Below are 17225 nucleotides of genomic sequence, written 5' to 3'. Positions count from 1 at the left end.
CTCTCCCGGGTGGGCTCGAACCACCAACCTTTCGGTTAACAGCTGAACGCGCTAACCATTGCGCCGCGGAAGCCCAAAAATTAAATGTTGGTCAGGTATTGTGGAAAAACTCAGACTTTTTACGTTACATCTGAGACCTCACAACACCGCTCCCAGGTGTGCTCGAACCACAAACCTATTGGTTAACAGCCGAACGCGCAAACCATTGCGCAACGGAAGCCCAAAAATTAAATGTTCGTCAGGTATTGTGGAAAACACTGACTTTTTACGTAACATCTGAGACCCCACAACACCTCTCCCGGGTGGGCTCGAACCACCAACCTTTCGGTTAACAGCTGAACGCGCTAACCATTGCGCCACGGAAGCTCAGAAATTAAATGGTTGTCACGTATTGTGGAAATATTTTGACTTTTTACGCTACATCTGAGACCCCACAACACCTCTCCCGGATGGGCTCGAACCACCAACCTATTGGTCAACAGCCGAACGCGCCAACCATTGCGCCACGGAAGCTCAGAAATTAAATGGTTGTCACGTATTGTGGAAAAGTTTTGACTTTTCACGCTACATCTGAGACCCCACAACACCTCTCCCGGGTGGGCTCGAACCACCAACCTTTCGGTTAACAGCTGAACGCGCTAACCATTGCGCCACGGAAGCCCAAAAATTAAATGTTCGACAGGTATTGTGGAAAAACACTGACTTTTTACGTAACATCTGAGACCTCACAGCACCGCTCCCGGGTGTGCTCGAACCACCAACCTTTCTGTTAACAGCCGAACGCGCAATACCATTGCGCAACGGAAGCCCAAAAATTAAGTGGTCTTCAGGTATTGTGGAATAACATTTATATTTTGCGTTACATCTGACAACTCACAGCACCGCTCCCGGATGGGCTCGAACCACCAACCTTTCGGTTAACAGCCGAACGCACTAAGCATTGCGCCACGGAAGCTTAAAATTTAAAATGTTGTCAGGTATTGTGGAAAACTTATGACTTTTTACGCCACATCTGAGACCCCACAACACCTCTCCCGGGTGGGCTGGAACCACCAACCTTTCGATTAACAGCCGAACGCGCTAACCATTGCGCCACGGAAGCCCAAAAATTAAATGGCCGTAAGGTATTGTGGAAAAACTTTGACTTTTTACGTCACATCTGAGAATCCACAACACCGCTCCGGGATGGGCTCGAACCACCAACCTTTTGGTTAACAGATGAACGCGATAACCGTTGCGCAACGGAAGCCCAAAAATTGTATCGTCATCAGGTATTGTGGAAAAACTTTCACTTTTTGCGTCACATCTGAGACCTCACAACACCGCTCCCGGATGGGCTCGAACCTCCAACCTTTCAGTTGACAGCCGAACGCGCTAACCATTGAGCCACGGAAGCTCAGAAATTAAATGGTTGTCAGGTATTGCGGAAAAACTTTGACTTTTTACGTCACATCTGAGACCTCAAAACACCGCTCCCGGATGGGCTCGAACCACCAACCTTTCGGTTAACAGCCGAACACACTAAGCATTGCATCACGGAAAATTAGAATTTAAAATGTTGTCATGTATTGTGGAAAAATTATGACATTGTACGCTACATCTGAGACCCCACAACACCTCTCCCGGGTGGGCTGGAACCACCAATCTTTCGGTTAACAGATGCACGCGATAACCATTGCGCAACGGAAGCCCAAAAATTAAACGTTCGTCAGGTATTGTGGAAAAACTTTGACTTTTTACGTTACATTTGAGATCTCACAACACCGCTCCCGGGTGGGCTCGAACGACCAACCGTTCGGTTAACAGATGAACGCGATAAACATTGCGCAAAGGAAACCCAAAAATTAAATGGTCTTCAGGTATTGTGGAAAAACTTTTATATTCTGGGTTACAGCTGACACCTCACAACACCGCTCCCAGATGGGCTCGAACCACCACCCTTTTGGTTAACAGCCGAACGCACTAAGCATTGCGCCACGGAAGCTTAAAATTTAAAATGTTGTCAGGTATTGTGGAAAACTTATGACTTTTTACGCCACATCTGAGACCCCACAACACCTCTCCCGGGTGGGCTGGAACCACCAACCTTTCAGTTAACAGCCGAACGCACTAAGCATTGCGCCACGGAAGCTTAAAATTTAAAATGTTGTCAGGTATTGTGGAAAACTTATGACTTTTTACGCCACATCTGAGACCCCACAACACCTCTTACGGGTGGGCTGGAACCACCAACCTTTCGATTAACAGCCGAACGCGCTAACCATTGCGCCACGGAAGCCCAAAAATTAAATGGCCGTAAGGTATTGTGGAAAAACTTTGACTTTTTACGTCACATCTGAGAATCCACAACACCCCTCCGGGATGGGCTCGAACCACCAACCTTTTGGTTAACAGATGAACGCGATAACCGTTGCGCAACGGAAGCCCAAAAATTATATCGTCATCAGGTATTGTGGAAAAATTTTCACTTTTTGCGTCACATCTGAGACCTCACAACACCGCTCCCGGATGGGCTCGAACCTCCAACCTTTCAGTTAACAGCCGAACGCGCTAACCATTGAGCCACGGAAGCTCAGAAATTAAATGGTTGTCAGGTATTGCGGAAAAACTTTGACTTTTTACGTCACATCTGAGACCTCAAAACACCGCTCCCGGATGGGCTCGAACCACCAACCTTTCGGTTAACAGCCGAACTCACTAAGCATTGCATCACGGAAAATTAGAATTTAAAATGTTGTCATGTATTGTGGAAAAATTATGACATTGTACGCTACATCTGAGACCCCACAACACCTCTCCCGGGTGGGCTGGAACCACCAATCTTTCGGTTAACAGATGCACGCGATAACCATTGCGCAACGGAAGCCCAAAAATTAAACGTTCGTCAGGTATTGTGGAAAAACTTTGACTTTTTACGTTACATTTGAGATCTCACAACACCGCTCCCAGGTGGGCTCGAACGACCAACCGTTCGGTTAACAGATGAACGCGATAAACATTGCGCAAAGGAAACCCAAAAATTATATGGTCTTCAGGTATTGTGGAAAAACTTTTATATTCTGGGTTACAGCTGACACCTCACAACACCGCTCCCAGATGGGCTCGAACCACCACCCTTTTGGTTAACAGCCGAACGCACTAAGCATTGCGCCACGGAAGCTTAAAATTTAAAATGTTGTCAGGTATTGTGGAAAACTTATGACTTTTTACGCCACATCTGAGACCCCACAACACCTCTCCCGGGTGGGCTGGAACCACCAACCTTTCAGTTAACAGCCGAACGCACTAAGCATTGCGCCACGGAAGCTTAAAATTTAAAATGTTGTCAGGTATTGTGGAAAACTTATGACTTTTTACGCCACATCTGAGACCCCACAACACCTCTCCCGGGTGGGCTGGAACCACCAACCTTTCGATTAACAGCCGAACGCGCTAACCATTGCGCCACGGAAGCCCAAAAATTAAATGGCCGTAAGGTATTGTGGAAAAACTTTGACTTTTTACGTCACATCTGAGAATCCACAACACCGCTCCGGGATGGGCTCGAACCACCAACCTTTTGGTTAACAGATGAACGCGATAACCGTTGCGCAACGGAAGCCCAAAAATTATATCGTCATCAGGTATTGTGGAAAAACTTTGACTTTTTGCGTCACATCTGAGACCTCACAACACCGCTCCCGGATGGGTTCGAACCTCCAACCTTTCAGTTAACAGCCGAACGCACTAAGCATTGCGCCACGGAAGCTTAAAATTTAAAATGTTGTCAGGTATTGTGGAAAACTTATGACTTTTTACGCCACATCTGAGACCCCACAACACCTCTCCCGGGTGGGCTGGAACCACCAACCTTTCGGTTAACAGCCGAACGCGCTAACCATTGCGCCACGGGAAGCCCAAAAATTAAATGGCCGTCAGGTATTGTGGAAAAACTTTGACTTTTTACGTCACATCTGAGACTCCACAACACCGCTCCGGGATGGGCTCGATCCACCAACCTTTCGGTTAACAGCCGAATGCGCTAACCATTGCGCCACGGAAGCCCAAAAAATAAATGTTCGTCAGGTATTGTGGGAAAACTTTGACTTTTTACGTCACATCTGAGGGCTCACAACACCGCTCCCGGGTGGGCTCGAACCACCGACCTTTCGGTTAACAGCCGAACGCACTAAGCATTGCGCCATGGAAGCTTAGAATTTAAAATGTTGTCAGGTATTGTGGAAAAACTTTGGCTTTTTACGTTCCTTCTGAGATCTCAAAACACCGCTCCCGGGTGGCCCGAACCACCAACCTTTCGGTTAACAGATGAACGCGATAACCGTTGCGCAACGGAAGCCCAAAAATTATATCGTCATCAGGTATTGTGGAAAAACTTTGACTTTTTGCGTCACATCTGAGACCTCACAACACCGCTCCCGGATGGGCTCGAACCTTCAACCTTTCAGTTAACAGCCGAACGCGCTAACCATTGAGCCACGGAAGCTCAGAAATTCAATGGTTGTCAGGTATTGTGGAAAAACTTTGACTTTTTACGTCACATCTGAGACCTCACAACACCGCTCCCGGATGGGCTCGAACCACCAACCTTTCGGTTAACAGCCGAACGCGCTAACCATTGCGCCACGGGAAGCCCAAAAATTAAATGGCCGTGAGGTATTGTGGAAAAACTTTGACTTTTTACGTCACATCTGAGACTCCACAACACCGCTCCCGGATGGGCTCGAACCACCACCCTTTCGGTTAACAGCCGAACGCACTAAGAATTGCGCCACGGAAGCTTAAAATTTAAAATGTTGTCAGGTATTGTGGAAAAATTATGACTTATTACGCCACATCTGAGACCCCACAACACCTCTCCCGGGTGGGCTGGAACCACCAACCTTTCAGTTAACAGCCGAACGCGCTAACCATTGAGCCACGGAAGCTCTGAAATTCAATGGTTGACAGGTATTGTGGAAAAACTTTGACTTTTTACGTCACATCTGAGACTCCACAACACCGCTCCCGGATGGGCTCGAACCACCAACCTTTCGGTTAACAGCCGAACGCACTAAGCATTGCGCCACGGAAGCTTAAAATTTAAAATGTTGTCAGGTATTGTGGAAAACTTATGACTTTTTACGCCACATCTGAGACCCCACAACACCTCTCCCGGGTGGGCTGGAACCACCAACCTTTCGATTAACAGCCGAACGCGCTAACCATTGCGCCACGGAAGCCCAAAAATTACATGGCCGTCAGGTATTGTGGAAAAACTTTGACTTTTTACGTCACATCTGAGAATCCACAACACCGCTCCCGGATGGGCTCGAACCACCAACCTTTCAGTTAACAGCCGAACGCGCTAACCATTGAGCCACGGAAGCTCAGAAATTCAATGGTTGTCAGGTATTGTGGAAAAACTTTGACTGTTTACGTCACATCTGAGACCTCACAACAGCGCTCCCGTATGGGCTCGAACCACCAACCTTTCGGTTAACAGCCGAACGCGCTAACCATTGCGCCACGGAAGCCCAAAAATTAAATGGCCGTCAGGTATTGTGGAAAAACTTTGAAATTTTACGTCACATCTGAGACTCCACAACACCGCTCCGGGATGGGCTCGAACCACCAACCTTTCGGTTAACAGCCGAATGCGCTAACCATTGCGCCACGGAAGCCGAAAAAATAAATGTTCGTCAGGTATTGTGGGAAAACTTTGACTTTTTACGTCACATCTGAGGCCTCACAACACCGCTCCCGGGTGGGCTCGAACCACCGACCTTTCGGTTAACAGCCGAACGCACTAAGCATTGCGCCATGGAAGCTTAGAATTTAAAATGTTGTCAGGTATTGTGGAAAAACTTTGGCTTTTTACGTTCCTTCTGAGATCTCACAACACCGCTCCCGGGTGGCCCGAACCACCAACCTTTCGGTTAACAGATGAACGCGATAACCGTTGCGCAACGGAATCCCAAAAATTATATCGTCGTCAGGTATTGTGGAAAAACTTTGACTTTTTACGTCACATCTGAGACCTCACAACACCGCTCCCGGATGGGCTCGAACCCCCAACCCTTCAGTTAACAGCCGAACGCGCTAACCATTGAGCCACGGAAGCTCAGAAATTCAATGGTTGTCAGGTATTGTGGAAAAACTTTGACTTTTACGTCACATCTGAGACCTCACAACACCGCTCCCGGATGGGCTCGAACCACCAACCTTTCGGTTAACAGCCGAACGCGCTAAACATTGCGCCACGGGAAGCCCAAAAATTAAATGGCCGTCAGGTATTGTGGAAAAACTTTGACTTTTTACGTCACATCTGAGACTCCACAACACCGCTCCCGGATGGGCTCGAACCACCAACCTTTCGGTTAACAGCCGAACGCACTAAGCATTGCGCCACGGAAGCTTAAAATTTAAAATGTTGTCATGTATTGTGGAAAACTTATGACTTTTTACGCCACATCTGAGACCCCACAACACCTCTCCCGGGTGGGCTGGAACCACCAACCTTTCGATTAACAGCCGAACGCGCTAACCATTGCGCCACGGAAGCCCAAAAATTAAATGGCCGTCAGGTATTGTGGAAAAACTTTGACTTTTTACGTCACATCTGAGACTCCACAACACCGCTCCCGGATGTGCTCGAACCACCAACCTTTCGGTTAACAGCCGAACGCACTAAGCATTGCGCCATGGAAGCTTAGAATTTAAAAAGTTGTCAGGTATTGTGGAAAAACTTTGGCTTTTTACGTTCCTTCTGAGATCTCACAACACCGCTCCCGGGTGGCCCGAACCACCAACCTTTCGGTTAACAGATGAACGCGATAACCGTTGCGCAACGGAATCCCAAAAATTATATCGTCGTCAGGTATTGTGGAAAAACTTTGACTTTTTACGTCACATCTGAGACCTCACAACACCGCTCCCGGATGGGCTCGAACCTCCAACCCTTCAGTTAACAGCCGAACGCGCTAACCATTGAGCCACGGAAGCTCAGAAATTCAATGGTTGTCAAGTATTGTGGAAAAACTTTGACTTTTACGTCACATCTGAGACCTCACAACACCGCTCCCGGATGGGCTCGAACCACCAACCTTTCGGTTAACAGCCGAACGCGCTAACCATTGCGCCACGGGAAGACCAAAAATTAAATGGCCGTCAGGTATTGTGGAAAAACTTTGACTTTTTACGTCACATCTGAGACTCCACAACACCGCTCCCGGATGGGCTCGAACCACCAACCTTTCGGTTAACAGCCGAACGCACTAAGCATTGCGCCACGGAAGCTTAAAATTTAAAACGTTGTCATGTATTGTGGAAAACTTATGACTTTTTACGCCACATCTGAGACCCCACAACACCTCTCCCGGGTGGGCTGGAACCACCAACCTTTCGGTTAACAGCCGAACGCACTAAGCATTGCGCCATGGAAGCTTAGAATTTAAAATGTTGTCAGGTATTGTGGAAAAACTTTGGCTTTTTACGTTACTTTTGAGATCTCACAACACCGCTTCCGGGTGGGCCCGAACCACCAACCTTTCGGTTAACAGATGAACGCGATAACCATTGCGCAACGGAAGCCCTAAAATTATATCGTCGTCAGGTATTGTGGAAAAACTTTGACTTTTTACGTCACATCTGAGACCTCACAACACCGCTCCCGGATGGGCTCGAACCCCCAACCCTTCAGTTAACAGCCGAACGCGCTAACCATTGAGCCACGGAAGCTCAGAAATTCAATGGTTGTCAGGTATTGTGGAAAAACTTTGACTTTTACGTCACATCTGAGACCTCACAACACCGCTCCCGGATGGGCTCGAACCACCAACCTTTCGGTTAACAGCCGAACGCGCTAAACATTGCGCCACGGGAAGCCCAAAAATTAAATGGCCGTCAGGTATTGTGGAAAAACTTTGACTTTTTACGTCACATCTGAGACCTCACAACACCGCTCCCGGATGGGCTCGAACCACCAACCTTTCGGTTAACAGCCGAACGCGCTAACCATTGCGCCACGGGAAGCCCAAAAATTAAATGGCCGTCAGGTATTGTGGAAAAACTTTGACTTTTTACGTCACATCTGAGACTCCACAACACCGCTCCCGGATGTGCTCGAACCACCAACCTTTCGGTTAACAGCCGAACGCACTAAGCATTGCGCCATGGAAGCTTAGAATTTAAAAAGTTGTCAGGTATTGTGGAAAAACTTTGGCTTTTTACGTTCCTTCTGAGATCTCACAACACCGCTCCCGGGTGGCCCGAACCACCAACCTTTCGGTTAACAGATGAACGCGATAACCGTTGCGCAACGGAATCCCAAAAATTATATCGTCGTCAGGTATTGTGGAAAAACTTTGACTTTTTACGTCACATCTGAGACCTCACAACACCGCTCCCGGATGGGCTCGAACCTCCAACCCTTCAGTTAACAGCCGAACGCGCTAACCATTGAGCCACGGAAGCTCAGAAATTCAATGGTTGTCAAGTATTGTGGAAAAACTTTGACTTTTACGTCACATCTGAGACCTCACAACACCGCTCCCGGATGGGCTCGAACCACCAACCTTTCGGTTAACAGCCGAACGCGCTAACCATTGCGCCACGGGAAGCCCAAAAATTAAATGGCCGTCAGGTATTGTGGAAAAACTTTGACTTTTTACGTCACATCTGAGACTCCACAACACCGCTCCCGGATGGGCTCGAACCACCAACCTTTCGGTTAACAGCCGAACGCACTAAGCATTGCGCCACGGAAGCTTAAAATTTAAAACGTTGTCATGTATTGTGGAAAACTTATGACTTTTTACGCCACATCTGAGACCCCACAACACCTCTCCCGGGTGGGCTGGAACCACCAACCTTTCGGTTAACAGCCGAACGCACTAAGCATTGCGCCATGGAAGCTTAGAATTTAAAATGTTGTCAGGTATTGTGGAAAAACTTTGGCTTTTTACGTTACTTTTGAGATCTCACAACACCGCTTCCGGGTGGGCCCGAACCACCAACCTTTCGGTTAACAGATGAACGCGATAACCATTGCGCAACGGAAGCCCTAAAATTATATCGTCGTCAGGTATTGTGGAAAAACTTTGACTTTTTACGTCACATCTGAGACCTCACAACACCGCTCCCGGATGGGTTCGAACCACCAACCTTTCAGTTAACAGCCGAATGCGCTAACCATTGCGCCACGGAAGCCCAAAAAGTAAATGTTCGTCAGGTATTGTGGGAAAACTTTGACTTTTTACGTCACATCTGAGGCCTCAAAACACCGCTCCCGGTAGGGCTCGAACCACCGACCTTTCGGTTAACAGCCGAACGCACTAAGCATTGCGCCACGGAAGCTTAAAATTTAAAATGTTGTCATGTATTGTGGAAAACTTATGACTTTTTACGCCACATATGAGACCCCACAACACCTCTCCCGGGTGGGCTGGAACCACCAACCTTTCGATTAACAGCCGAACGCGCTAACCATTGCGCCACGGAAGCCCAAAAATTAAATGGCCGTCAGGTATTGTGGAAAAACTTTGACTTTTTACGTCACATCTGAGACCTCACAACACCGCTCCCGGATGGGCTCGAACCACCAACCTTTCGGTTAACAGCCGAACGCGCTAACCATTGCGCCACGGGAAGCCCAAAAATTAAATGGCCGTCAGGTATTGTGGAAAAACTTTGACTTTTTACGTCACATCTGAGACCTCACAACACCGCTCCCGGATGGGCTCGAACCACCAACCTTTCGGTTAACAGCCGAACGCACTAAGCATTGCGCCATGGAAGCTTAGAATTTAAAAAGTTGTCAGGTATTGTGGAAAAACTTTGGCTTTTTACGTTCCTTCTGAGATCTCACAACACCGCTCCCGGGTGGCCCGAACCACCAACCTTTCGGTTAACAGATGAACGCGATAACCGTTGCGCAACGGAATCCCAAAAATTAAATGGCCGTCAGGTATTGTGGAAAAACTTTGACTTTTTACGTCACATCTGAGACTCCACAACACCGCTCCCGGATGGGCTCGAACCACCAACCTTTCGGTTAACAGCCGAACGCACTAAGCATTGCGCCACGGAAGCTTAAAATTTAAAATGTTGTCAGGTATTGTGGAAAACTTATGACTTTTTACGCCACATCTGAGACCCCACAACACCTCTCCCGGGTGGGCTGGAACCACCAACCTTTCGATTAACAGCCGAACGCGCTAACCATTGCGCCACGGAAGCCCAAAAATTAAATGGCCGTAAGGTATTGTGGAAAAACTTTGACTTTTTACGTCACATCTGAGAATCCACAACACTGCTCCGGGATGGGCTCGAACCACCAACCTTTCGGTTAACAGCCGAACGCGCTAACCATTGCGCCACGGGAAGCCCAAAAATTAAATGGCCGTCAGGTATTGTGGAAAAACTTTGACTTTTTACGTCACATCTGAGACTCCACAACACCGCTCCCGGATGGGCTCGAACCACCAACCTTTCGGTTAACAGCCGAACGCACTAAGCATTGCGCCATGGAAGCTTAGAATTTAAAAAGTTGTCAGGTATTGTGGAAAAACTTTGGCTTTTTACGTCACATCCGAGACCTCACAACACCGCTCCCGGGTGGCCCGAACCACCAACCTTTCGGTTAACAGATGAACGCGATAACCGTTGCGCAACGGAATCCCAAAAATTATATCGTCGTCAGGTATTGTGGAAAAACTTTGACTTTTTACGTCACATCTGAGACCTCACAACACCGCTCCCGGGTGGTCCGAACCTCCAACCCTTCAGTTAACAGCCGAACGCGCTAACCATTGCGCCACGGAAGCCCAAAAAATAAATGTTCGTCAGGTATTGTGGGAAAACTTTGACTTTTTACGTCACATCTGAGGCCTCAAAACACCGCTCCCGGTAGGGCTCGAACCACCGACCTTTCGGTTAACAGCCGAACGCACTAAGCATTGCGCCATGGAAGCTTAGAATTTAAAATGTTGTCAGGTATTGTGGAAAAACTTTGGCTTTTTACGTTCCTTCTGAGATCTCACATTACCGCTCCCGGGTGGTCCGAACCTCCAACCTTTCAGTTAACAGCCGAACGCGCTAACTATTGAGCCACGGAAGCTCAGAAATTCAATAGTTGTCAGGTATTGTGGAAAAACTTTGACTTTTTACGTCACATCTGAGACTTCACAACACCGCTCCCGGATGGGCTCGAACCACCAACCTTTCGGTTAACAGCCGAACGCACTAAGCATTGCGCCACGGAAGCTTAAAATTTATAATGTTGTCAGGTATTGTGGAAAACTTATGACTTTTTACGCCACATCTTAGACCCCACAACACCTCTCCCGGGTGGGCTGGAACCACCAACCTTTCGATTAACAGCCGAACGCGCTAACCATTGCGCCACGGAAGCCCAAAAATTAAATGGCCGTAAGGTATTGTGGAAAAACTTTGACTTTTTACGTCACATCTGAGACTCCACAAAACCGCTCCGGGATGGGCTCGAACCACCAACCTTTCGGTTAACAGCCGAATGCGCTAACCATTGCGCCATGGAAGCTTAGAATTTAAAATGTTGTCAGGTATTGTGGAAAAACTTTGGCTTTTTACGTTACTTTTGAGATCTCACAACACCGCTCCCGGGTGGGCCCGAACCACCAACCTTTCGGTTAACAGATGAACGCGATAACCATTGCGCAACGGAAGCCCTAAAATTATATCGTCGTCAGGTATTGTGGAAAAACTTTGACTTTTTACGTCACATCTGAGACTCCACAACACCGCTCCGGGATGGGCTCGATCCACCAACCTTTCGGTTAACAGCCAAATGCGCTAACCATTGCGCCACGGAAGCCCAAAAAATAAATGTTCGTCAGGTATTGTGGGAAAACTTTGACTTTTTACGTCACATCTGAGGCTACAAAACACCGCTCCCGGTAGGGCTCGAACCACCGACCTTTCGGTTAACAGCCGAACGCACTAAGCATTGCGCCATGGAAGCTTAGAATTTAAAATGTTGTCAGGTATTGTGGAAAAACTTTGGCTTTTTACGTTCCTTCTGAGATCTCACAACACCGCTCCCGGGTGGTCCGAACCACCAACCTTTCGGTTAACAGATGAACGCGATAACCGTTGCGCAACGGAAGCCCAAATATTATATCGTCATCAGGTATTGTGGAAAAACTTTGACTTTTTGCGTCACATCTGAGACCTCACAACACCGCTCCCGGATGGGCTCGAACCTCCAACCTTTCAGTTAAAAGCCGAACGCGCTAACTATTGAGCCACGGAAGCTCAGAAATTCAATGGTTGTCAGGTATTGTGGAAAAACTTTGACTTTTTACGTCACATCTGAGACCTCACAACACCGCTCCCGGATGGGCTCGAACCACCAACCTTTCGGTTAACAGCCGAACGCGCTAACCATTGCGCCACGGGAAGCCCAAAAATTAAATGGCCGTCAGGTATTGTGGTAGAACTTTGACTTTTTATGTCACATCTGAGACTCCACAACACCGCTCCCGGATGGGCTCGAACCACCAACCTTTCGGTTAACAGCCGAACGCACTAAGCAATGCGCCACGGAAGCTTAAAATTTAAAATGTTGTCAGGTATTGTGGAAAACTTATGACTTTTTACGCCACATCTGAGACCCCACAACACCTCTCCCGGGTGGGCTGGAACCACCAACCTTTCGATTAACAGCCGAACGCGCTAACCATTGCGCCACGGAAGCCCAAAAATTAAATGGCCGTAAGGTATTGTGGAAAAACTTTGACTTTTTACGTCACATCTGAGACTCCACAAAACCGCTCCGGGATGGGCTCGAACCACCAACCTTTCGGTTAACAGCCGAATGCGCTAACCATTGCGCCATGGAAGCTTAGAATTTAAAATGTTGTCAGGTATTGTGGAAAAACTTTGGCTTTTTACGTTACTTTTGAGATCTCACAACACCGCTCCCGGGTGCGCCCGAACCACCAACCTTTCGGTTAACAGCCGAATGCGCTAACCATTGCGCCACGGAAGCCCAAAAAATAAATGTTCGTCAGGTATTGTGGGAAAACTTTGACTTTTTACGTCACATCTGAGGCCTCAAAACACCGCTCCCGGTAGGGCTCGAACCACCGACCTTTCGGTTAACAGCCGAACGCACTAATCATTGCGCCATGGAAGCTTAGAATTTATAATGTTGTCAGGTATTGTGGAAAAACTTTGGCTTTTTACGTTCCTTCTGAGATCTCACAACACCGCTCCCGGGTGGTCCGAACAACCAACCTTTCGGTTAACAGATGAACGCGATAACCGTTGCGCAACGGAAGCCCAAAAATTATATCGTCATCAGGTATTGTGGAAAAACTTTGACTTTTTACGTCACGTCTGAGACCTCACAACACCGCTCCCGGATGGGCTCGAACCACCAACCTTTCGGTTAACAGCCGAACGCACTAAGCATTGCGCCACGGAAGCGGGTGGTACTAGTTTACCTAATTTTTTTTGCTACTGATTTTTTGCTAACCCGGCATAACTCTCAGAATTTCTCAGAAAATTAAACGGCGTCTGCTTATATTATATTAAGCCTTTGACAAATCTGAATGAATATGAATTAACGTAAATGAATATAAATTAAGCGTTAGTTGTTAATTAAAATAAAAGATGCAGAGAAAATAATAGAAAGGCGACTTCCCACAATATATTAAAGTAATTTTAAAGTAAAACTGCGACTAAATAACTGTATTTAAACCTATTAATTTATTTATAGAAATACATAACTCTTTAGTACACAAAATTAGGATGGTATTACCAAAAAAACACTTCATGAAACTACTTTTCGCAAAGAAAATACCGGGAAACATTAGAAAATACGTTTTTAATTGATACTTAATTGTTCCCAAGCGATTTTACTCCTTTGCTCGTTAAATTAAGAGGTGGCATAATGATTTTCTACTTGATAACCTTTTTTCTTTGAGTGCTTGAAGGGGAAGTGTACGGGTATGGGAACTATTGGGGAAGGGGAGGTATCCTAATTCAAAATGAAATAGTTCATAAAATTAGTTTTTCCAGAGATTCATTACTGTTATTTAATTGTTCCCAAGGGTTTTTCTCGTTTGCTCGACATACACTTATGACAGTAGTAACATTTTCTAATTTATCAACGCTTTTTCCAGTAGAAACACCAGAACACTTTAGAAACATAATTATTTATTGATATATAATGATTTCCAAGCGTTTTTACCTGTTTGCTCGCTTAATTACGGGCTGGAATAACGATTTAATTTTTGCTAACCATTCTTGTTGCTTAAAGGAAAAGCGTTCTTGCAGGGGAACTATAGGGGTAGGGGAGGTATTACAAACCAAAATTAAAATATTGAATAAAATTGGTTTTTCCCAACAATTTCTCAAGAAACTTGAATACATAATTAATAATTCATATTTAATCGTTCCCAATCGTTTTTATAAGTTTGCTCGTCAAAATTACACCCGGCATAACGTTTTAGTTTTTGCTAACCGTTCAGAGATGGCTATAGCTCTGCAGTGGGATGAAGGCTCGCCACAGTTCGAGGCAGCTAATGGCATAAGCGTCTAATGTACGTCCGTAATGACAGTAGTGACATTTTAAAATTTATCAACGCTTTTTCCCAGTACAAACACCAGAAAACTTTAGAAACATAATTATTGATTAATATTTAATGGTTTCCAAGCGTTTTTACCTGTTTGCTCGCTTAATTACGGGCTGGAATAACGATTTTATTTTTGCTAACCATTCTTGCGTGCTTAAAGGAAAAGCGAACTCGTAGGGGAACTATAGGGGGAGGGGAGGTATTACAAACCAAAAATTAAAATATTGAATAAAATTGGTTTTTCCCAACAATTTCTCAAGAAACTTCGAATATATAATTTATAACTCATATTTAATCGATTCCAAGTGTTTTTATTAGTTTGCTCGCCAAAATGACACCCGGCATAACGTTTTAGTTTTTGCTAACCCTTCATAGATGGCTATAGCTCCGCACAGGGATGAAGGCTAGCCCAAGTTCGAGGCAGCTAATGGCATAAACGTCTGATGTACGTCCGTAATGACAGTAGTAATATTTTCTAATTTATCAACGCTTTTTCCCAGTACAAACACCAGAAAACTTTATAAACATAATTATTGATTAATATTTAATGATTTCCAAGCGTTTTTACCTGTTTGCTCGCTTAATTACGGGCCGGAATAACGATTTTATTTTTGCTAACCATTCTTGCGTGCTTAAAGGAAAAGCGTTCTTGCAGGGGAACTATAGGGGGAGGGGAGGTATTACAAACCAAAATTAAAACATTGAATAAAATTGGTTTTCCCCAACACTTTCTCAAAAAACATCATATTTAAAATTTATAACTGATATTTAATCGTTCCCAAGTGTTTTTATTAGTTTGCTCGTCAAAATGACACCCGGCATAACGCTTTTTTTTGCTAACCCTTCATAGATGGCTATAGCTCCGCCGAGGAATGAAGGCTCGCCAAAGTTCGAGGCAGCTAATGGCATAAGCGTCTAATGTACGTCCGTAATGACAGTAGCAATATTTTCTATTTAATCTACGCTTTTTCCCAGTACAAACACCAGAAAACTTTAGAAACATAATTATTCATTAATATTTAATCATTTCCAAGCGTTTTTACCAGTTTCCTCGCTTAATTACGGGCTGGAATAACGATTTTATTTTTGCTAACCATTTTTTCGTCTGCTTAAAGGAAAAGCGAACTCGTAGGGGAACTATAGGGGGAGGGGAGGTATTACAAACCAAAATCAAAACATTGAATAAAATTGGTTTTTCCCAACACTTTCTCAAAAAACTTTAAATATATAATTTATAACTCATATTTAATCGTTTCCAAGCGTTTTTATTAGTTTGCTCGCCAAAATTACACCCGGCATAACGTTTTAGTTTTTGCTAACCCTTCATAGATGGCTGTAGCTCCGCGTCATCCAATCAGAGGGACGAAGGCTCGCCAAAGTTCGAGGCAGCTAATGGCATAAGCGTCTGATGTACGTCCGTAATGACTCTGGCAATATTTTGTATTTTATCAACGCTTTTTCCCAGTACAAACACCAGAAAACTTCAGAAACATAATTATTCATTAATATTTAATCATTTCCAAGCGTTTTTACCAGTTTGCACGCTATATTACGAGCTGGAATAACGATTTTAATTTTGCTAACCATTTTTTCGTCTGCTTAAAGGAAAAGGGTTCTTGTAGGGGAACTATAGGGGGACGGGAGGTATTACAAACCAAAATTAAAATATTCAATAAAATTGGTTTTTCCCAACAATTTCTCAAGAAACTTCGAATACATAATTAATAACTGACATTTAATCGTTCCCAAGTGTTTTTATTAGTTTGCTCGTCAAAATTACACCCGGCATAACGTTTAATTTTTTGATAACCCTTCATATATTATGTTTTCCGCTAGGAAAGGGAAACCAGGAAAAAACGGTTAAAATTTACAAAATACATCAAGTTAAAAATAGAAAATATATGATTACCTAGATTCTTTCTAATATTTATCGTTGAATTGTACATTTTTTAAATGCAAAAGTAACACCGCACAGTTAAAAACCTTTTTACAATTATAATAATAATGTTAAACTACGGTTAATTATAGCTGGATATCCTTTAAACAATTTTAAAGGCAATGTTGATGATTATATGATTATATGCGCTAATTTTAAACTTTTCATGTAAAGCTATGGAATTGAATGAAATCCATAAAAATTACATATGAAACCCCATAGTTAATAATAAACGTCTCCCAAAAGGGGAAAATGACTCTCTGGTTTCGTAAATTTTTTCGATTCGGTATTTGATATGGAAAATTTTTTAGTATTCGATAACCGGTTCGATACCCAAAAAGTGGTATTCGCACACCCCTAATAAAACTAGGGTTGATGTAGAACACCTTCCCATTAAGTCTGTGAACATCCTACGATTCCAGACCCTTACAATTTGAGCTTTAATGTTGACCCCGTTATTTAGCATATTTTTATTAGATTTAGTCCCATTTCCCCCAAAATAGTTCTCCCAAACGCTACTTATCACAATCCCAGTTACTTATCCCAATGGCGTACTTCAAACATTTGTTATTATTTTAAATTTTACATCCAAAACGGGTATAAATGGGGCATTTCGAAACAAACAGGTAAAATCAAGGACGATTATGACTCTACTTCAAATTCAAGTTTGTAACTCATACAAACAACTCCCA

General features: G+C 44.7%; 1 non-coding gene across 1 annotated transcript; it reads right to left on the bottom strand.

Annotated features, from left to right (window-relative positions):
* Positions 1-1323: 1323 nt before the first annotated feature.
* TRNAD-GUC (transfer RNA aspartic acid (anticodon GUC)) lies at positions 1324-1396 on the bottom strand. Its single transcript has one exon. It is a non-coding gene; the product is annotated as a tRNA-Asp (tRNA).
* Between the last annotated feature and the right edge of the window lie 15829 nt (positions 1397-17225).

The sequence above is a fragment of the Phalangium opilio genome, unplaced genomic scaffold (genome assembly GCF_054372755.1).
Source record: "Phalangium opilio isolate 3A_F unplaced genomic scaffold, DU_Popi_V2 ptg000101l_1, whole genome shotgun sequence".
Taxonomy (NCBI): domain Eukaryota; kingdom Metazoa; phylum Arthropoda; class Arachnida; order Opiliones; family Phalangiidae; genus Phalangium; species Phalangium opilio.
This window is presented reverse-complemented; position numbering and strand designations above follow the sequence as displayed.